Below are 7,307 nucleotides of genomic sequence, written 5' to 3' on the forward strand. Positions count from 1 at the left end.
TCTGGTCTCTAATGTGGCTCCTGGCCCAGCAAAAGTGTGCTTAGCTCCGCAGCTACTCAGAAATCTCTCCAGAACAGTGAACAGCAGCAGAGTGGCTGTAAATGCAAGCTTCGCCTCTCTCGCTTTTCTTCTCTTTTTAAGTAATTGTTTTATGATTCTAAACCCACTCCCACCCCTAAACAGGGCATTTTTTTAAAAATAGCTTTTAGCAATCAGATTTCTTCCAGCAGATGATTTTCATATTTTATCTAACTTTTATCCACTAGGGGAGTTCATCCAAATTATCTTTAAAGTCAATGATACCTTGATTTATAAAAAATTTATATTTATGTGTTTTATGGCATTTTCAAAATTAGCATATGCAGTATGACCACAGATTTATATGAGCAACCAATATACTGTGTTTACATTATAATTAAACTCTTGTGCATAATTGTAGGTGAGTTGTAGTGGAGAGAGAAAAATCAACATCAAAACAAAACGAAAGCGTGCACGTACATGTATGGTTTAGACTATTTGGAAATTGAAAAAAATAATATTAACATCTCATTTTTGTTTTGTATTCTTTTTTATTATGGATGATTATGAATTTATATATTTGTCAAAAAAATCAGATATATACCTGTGCTCTTAAGGATGCTACTAAACCAAAGACTAAAACTTTCTCTAATGAAACGGTATTTTGTTTTTTAAGAGACCTACAGAAGAGAAGAGGTATAAATACTTCATCTGAAATGAAAAATTTCTAAAATATAAATACGTAGATTAATTTAAAATCATTTGTGTCTTAATTATAAAATCTAGCTAATCAATATTATTTACTTTATATCTCATAAATTTAGGAGACATAAAAATAATATTTTGACAATGTAAAGAAAATATAATGCCGATAAAATAAACTAACTGAAATATAAAATAAGTAAAATAAAATACACTATTTGTGAAACTGGGTATTTTTTCCTTTCATGAATTATAAATGATTCCTCTAATTAATATTCACTCCAAAATCCTAAAAGGTATTTTATCTTCAATATACCTAAATATTTGTGGCTCTGATTGTGAGAGTTTGCCCATTGCAAAATAATAGTGATGCCAGTGTGTGGGTATAAATAAACTGGAATCATTCATGAAGAAATAGGATAATGAATGCTGACATAAAGACTGAGTTGAGACTCACTAATCACATCACTTAGCAACAGTTAATGAGGAGACCATCCTGCCAGCTTATTCCCCAAATTATTTAATTTAGCTGAAGTATCGTAAGCAAATTAGAAGCTTTAATGATTATCCAAAGAATAACATAGCAATGTAAGACTGCCCAGTCCATCTTAGAATTGTGGTGTGGAAAAAAAAAAAGTGACCCTAAAATTGTAAGGGTTGGTAGCAAAACAACATTACTGTAAAGCTAATTTGAGAATTTAGAGGGAACTGGGGGTAATATAAAGTGGATTTAATTTTTTTTTGGACCCGCAATCACAATTCCCCGCAAGTTATCGTTTTTTCTGATATATTTTAAAATATTAACTAGTGTCTATAAGATTCTTTTTGTTAAAATCTTGACTATACAATGTAATTCAGTAGTTTTTTGCTAATATTCTGTCAAATGAAGTAACTACTGAAGAATGTTTAAACATTTTAAAGAGAAAAAATATGTATTCTCTCCTCTCACCTGTTACATAAAGATCAGAAGCATCTGTATATGTGTGTTCCTAGAGATATTAAAGCTCAGACAATGAACCAAAGACACATTTAGAGAAGACGTTTTCATCCATCTCACTGACCAACATTAGGAATATATGTAGCAATTAAGTGCTAATGATGAAAAAATTGGTATTTCAACATAAACTTTGAATTAGTGTAAGGATAGAAATGATTTTTAAAAAGAGCCATGGGAGTAAATTTATATTTTAATTATGTCCATTTAAATCACACTTACGCTTTTCAAAAATAAGTAGTAGCAGTAAACAAATTAAGCTTTTATTCCCTTAGACTATTCAATGTAACTTATGTTTCTAAAAATAACGAACTGCACACAGTACAAGTAAATTTACATGTGTCGATTTACTTAAAATAAGATTAAAGTGCCAAGTAATACCTAACTCATATTAAATTATATTTAAAAATTTTATATGGAATCTACATTCGACCTACGTATATTGATATAGATTGAGTTTTTTTAATGCTAAGAAAAAACATGAAAACTAACTAAAGTCTACTTATTGAACAATAGTTCCAGATATTTTATTTTAACTTATTTAATGATATTACAGTTACACTGAAAAAAAAATGTTTTCCGAAATACATGTTTTGGTTTTAAACATAAGATTCTCATTAAATTTATACTATAAAAGCTTTGAGGTTCATAGTAATAAAGTATTGACAATTCTGCAGCTGTTTTATAGAAAATAAATGTTATATTTGTATTTAGTCAGAGCCTACTTTTCCATTTTGATACTTCTTTAGTATGTCACATTTTTAGAAAGAAACAATGGGCATATGTGCATTTTAAATTTCATTTTCCATGAGTGTTTCTCTTACAGAAATGTGACTCTGACTTAAAACCAAAGGGTGAATAGAAGAAATCAACACTGATAATAGACTGTACTTTAAGCAATAATATTGATATGAAAATAGACTATGGGAAAGAGGAGCAGGGTGGTATACAACACAGCTAAGAATCCTAAAAGAGAGTCAAATTGGGCAATGAGAAAAGACATCAGAATTGATCTACATTTCATAATTAAATGATATTCTTGTCAAAATAACAGTTGTGGTTAGAGACATACTTTACTTTCACCGGACACTACGACATGTCGACATGTGGCAAGGCTAAGAAGTGTCATTTTCCCCTAAGAGAAACAAATAATAGAAACAAAAATATCTTTTCATATGTATTTATATGTAATATATTTTATATGTGCCAAATATATGTGTCTCTGTGTGTCTGTTTATTTATGAATGAATAACTAGACATAAAGATAAATATTATTTATGTAGAATATGCATATGATGTGAGATAGTTATATGTGAGTGACAAATAGCGGGAGAATTAACAATTATTATCTCAATATACTAAACCAGAGAGAAGAGAGAACTAATGTTTAAAACTCACTTCATAAAAGCACTTTACCCTATTTACATAAGTTCTTCTGCAAATTTCACTGGCGAGTTCTTCCCTGAAACACTGTAGTGAAGAGGGCCACCGCAGAATTCTGAGTAAAGTTCAGTTTCTTTTTTTTTTTTCTTGATTCGAAATCCATTAATTTCCTTTTTACTCTGTGGGTTCTGCTGACCTTTATAATAATGTGAAAAGTATACCAATAATGAAGGGTAAAGATAAAATGAGGTTCTAGCCTAGAAAGAAATTCAACCATAATTTTTGCCAAGTAAAACCAACGCATTGGGTTTAGGTGTCAATTAAATGATTTTAAGTGGAGGTGTTATTCAGCATGAATGACAATACTTTTTGCACAAATCATTTTTATCACTTTGCCATTGTTTTAATTAAAATCAAACAATTATTTAAATTCCAATGAAATAAAATTTATGTATATTATTTACTGTTTATTTACCTGTGCAATTCACATTAACATATATTATTACAGTAATCATATGAAAGTTATTAGCAACATTACATAGGTGAGGAATCAGAATTGAAAAATATAAATCCTGAGCTAATGATTTCATCACGATATGAGCTATAACAAGCAATTCTTAAATCAGTATCTTCTATCTCCTACCAAATCATACACAAATTGAAAGAATTGAATCCAGTGAATTTAAAGATCCTAACCTACTGGTAAAAGGCCAACATTTGAAAACCTCTTTCATTTATTTGGCCTATTCATGTATTATATTTTTCAAAAATACCAGTTCCAATGTTAAGTATTTTATTCTTTTCCCAAGGATGAAGTAAGGCTATGAGCACAGAAGTAATTTGACTGAATTCACACAAACAGTAAGTAGTGGAAAGAGTCAAAGTCCTATGTATTTGACCTCAAGGTCCTCATTCTTTCAATTAAATCATAGTGGCTAAAAAATGATAGTAGCATAGCACCCCACCAGACTTCAGACTTCTAGAGAGCCTCCTTTGATTCAAAATTAGTTACATGGAAAAATTTAACACACAATGCCCACTTTCAGTCTTGGATCTAAACCATGAAAATCCCTTGTGCTTGCTTATGCTTGAACCATTCAGAAACCATTGCCAGCAAACAAACAAACAAGCAAAAAACACTTCTTTAAGGTGGAAACATTATTCAAGATATATTTTTTTAAAAACCTACATATAAGTCTACGGCCATGTCATCCTGAACAAGCCTGATCCTGTCTGATCTGGGAAGCTAAGCAGGGCCGGGCCTCGTTAGTAGTTGGATGGGGGACCACCTAGGAAGACCAGGTGCTGTAGGTGTAAAAAATAAAAAGTAAGGGATTGTAAGCTGACAAGGTCCTTGCAATCTGTGAGGTCAACCAAGGGTTGCCTCGCCTAAAACAAACAAACAAACAAACAAACAAACAAACAACCCTATATAGTGATCATACAAATACAAATTACTATATTTTCTCAAAAATGAAAATTTCCTTAATTTTTTCTAATCTTAAAAACAAGATTACTATGTCAATCATGGTGTATGGAATTCAATGTTATAGATGAATTAATATTCCAACTTTTTCCTTCAATGTGCTCTCTATTGGCTGAGGAAATAAATTTTACTGCAATGGCAGCAGTTGATCACTTATGAGTTAACATTTAAAAATAACTTAGTTGTTTTTAGAATAACATAAATTATTTTAAGAAAGGAATGTGAGTTTGGCTATAACCAGATCGATCTCTTTACTAAAAGACGAGTCCTTTCAAATGTGTTGACTTCATGGGAGTCTGCTTTACTGTTATATTGGATGAACTATTGTAGGATTTACTGCTGAGAATCAAAAAGTAAATTGCATTTGGACCCGTTAGTTGTACCAGCAACGTTGTGCTACTTATCCCGAAGCTATTTTGGTCAGGGAGATGACGTTACCATGTGCATTGAGTCCTTGGTGAGGCTAATTTTCCACCCATGATTTTTTCTTTTTTTTTTTTTTTTTGGTCTCAGTGGTTAATTATGTAAGTTTTAAGTTTTACTGTAGAAGTTCTTAGAAACACATTTTGCAAATGTAATTTGGGCCATTTGAAAAAAAAAATATTTGTTTGTTGTTTTATTATTTTTAGTAAACCAACCAAACAGATAGTTGTTTCTTGAGTTCAGAATTTGGGATCTACTCATTACTAACCATGTCACCCGGGCAACTTAAATGATCTCCTTATGCGTGTGTGTGTGTGTGTGTTTTAATTTGTAAAATTAGTGTAATAATAGAACATATTTGCAAAAATGATTGAGGTGATTAGATTAGATTCTATATGTAAATTACTTCCATGGCTGGCCAAAAAATGATGTTCATAATAATAACTGGGATTATTTGCAAATTATATAACTTAAGAAATACTTAGTATATTGACAAAGCCATTGAGAATTTATTCAAGAATCATTTATGCATGCATTTTTATGAGACAATAATGCTAATGCAATGAGATTAATAAAGTCAAATAAGATTCAATATCTCGCTTTACAAAACTTACATTTTGTGTTTAGATAGTAACTAAAAAACTAAAAAAAGGTTAATATTTTGACTGAGCTAAGTTTAAAGTACTATGTGAACACATTTCAATATTTTCTTTTAAAAATGTCTATTCAGGTATTTTTCCCATTTTTATGGATTATCATTATTTTTGTTATTGAATTGTATTAATTCTTTATACAATTAGGATATTACCCCTTATCAGACACATGATTTGCATATATTTTCTCCCATTACATAAATTGTCTTTTTATTTTGTTTTTTCTTTTGCGGTGTAGAGCTAATTTTAGTTTGATGTAGTCCTGCTTGTTGATTTTGTTGCTTGTGCATTAGGCATTATATCCAAAAAATTACTGCCAAGACCCATATTAAGAAGCTTTTTCCTGTTTTCTTCTATTTTATGGTTTCAGGTCTTAGAGTTATCTGTACCCCATATTCATTGCAGCATTATTTACAGCAGCCAGGCTAAGTGTTCATCAACAGATGAATGAATAAAGAAAATGTGGTACATATATGCAATGGGATATTATTTGGCCATAAAAAAGAAGGACATTCTATCATTTGCAACAACATGGATGGACCTGAAGGCATTATGATAAGTAAAATAATTCAGACAGAGAAAGATAAGATGTAATCTCATATGTGGAATCTTAAAAAAAATAAGTGCATATAAAAAAGATCAGATTTATGGCTGCCAAAGGTTGACAGTGGGGTAGGTGGTGGAGAAATTGGGTGAAGTGAGTCAAAAGGTAAAGACTTCCAATTATAAGATAAACAAGTCCTGGGGAGTCCTTGGGATGTCCTGTAAACGTGACAACTATGGTTAACACTGTTGTGTGGTCCATTTGAAAGTTGCCAAGAGTTTAGATCCTAAAAATTTTCATCACAAGGGAAAACTACTTTTTATAACTATATGAGATGATGCGTGTTAATTAAACTTATTGTGGTAACCATTTCACAACATGTGTATGCCAAGTAATTATGCTATATACCTTAAACTTATACAGTGTTGTATATCAATTTTATCTCAATATAACTGGAAGGAAAAAAATAAAAATAAAAATAATGGTAGCAATCAAAGTGAAAAATAAAGTACTATACGAAAAGATAACAAAGTTACTGAGCTCTAACTTGGATGAAAGGTTTTAGAGACGTTACTCCCAACAGGAAATAATCATTCAGCTGAATCCTGAAGGAATTGCAAGAGTTAGCAAACAAAGAATGAAGAGCAAAAACATTCTGAATATAATCAGAATCTTTCTCAAAGACCCTGAGCAGGAACGAAGATGCGATGTAATTATTGAGCAATGCAAAGCAGTTCAGTATGTGTGCATGTAATCAGACATTGATTAATAAGGAATTTAGAGATTGATTACATTTGGAGATTAAGATTTATACCTATAACCTAAAAGCTATTTTGAGGGAAAATGACATGATCAGAATTGCCTGACAGAAATATTTCTTATCTCACTGTGAATAACAGATTGGAATCAGAAAAAGCTAGAACTAGTGACTATTAAGACACAGTTAGAATTATGGCAATAAAGGATGGGATGAATCTATAAAATACTTGATGGATTGTTAAGATATGAATAATAATGTTAGATTTAAAGTAAACTTTAGTAATAAGACATGATCTATACTGTAACTTTAGTAGCAATCTTTGGTTCTTTCATTGTACAGATAAG

The 7,307-nt window shown here is 30.7% G+C and overlaps 1 pseudogene; it reads left to right on the plus strand.

The window, feature by feature from the left end:
• The first annotated feature begins 4,292 nt into the window (after window positions 1-4,292).
• LOC112484640 lies at window positions 4,293-4,411 on the plus strand (annotated as a pseudogene).
• Window positions 4,412-7,307: the final 2,896 nt, after the last annotated feature.

The sequence above is a fragment of the Pteropus alecto genome, unplaced genomic scaffold (genome assembly GCF_000325575.1).
Source record: "Pteropus alecto unplaced genomic scaffold, ASM32557v1 scaffold17, whole genome shotgun sequence".
NCBI lineage: Eukaryota > Metazoa > Chordata > Mammalia > Chiroptera > Pteropodidae > Pteropus > Pteropus alecto.